At 71.6% G+C, this 229-nt stretch overlaps 1 protein-coding gene across 1 annotated transcript in view; it reads left to right on the forward strand.

Moving 5' to 3' along the window:
- LOC104829177 (survival motor neuron protein-like) overlaps window positions 1-229 on the forward strand; it is a 1,287-nt gene that overhangs the window by 330 nt on the left and 728 nt on the right. The gene's annotated exons all lie outside the window — the stretch shown is intronic.

The raw sequence follows: 229 nt of genomic DNA on the forward strand, positions 1-229 counted from the left end.
CAGTGTCCCGTCCCCGCCCCGCCGAGAAAGGCCGCAACTCGTTGCACCCATGCACACCTCCGTACCAGCAGGGGGCAGGAGAGGCAGCGGCGGCGCTCTGCCCTCCCGCTCGCTGCCCCATTCGCGCTGCTCTCTGGGAAGTGTAGTCACGGCGCGCCCCGCTCGCCTCCGCAGGGAGGGCGGGGACTACATTACCCAGAGAGCACCGCGCGGGTAGGTAGGCGGGGCG

This window comes from Haliaeetus leucocephalus, unplaced genomic scaffold (assembly GCF_000737465.1).
Source record: "Haliaeetus leucocephalus isolate CR32 unplaced genomic scaffold, Haliaeetus_leucocephalus-4.0 Scaffold164, whole genome shotgun sequence".
Classification (NCBI taxonomy): Eukaryota; Metazoa; Chordata; class Aves; order Accipitriformes; family Accipitridae; genus Haliaeetus; species Haliaeetus leucocephalus.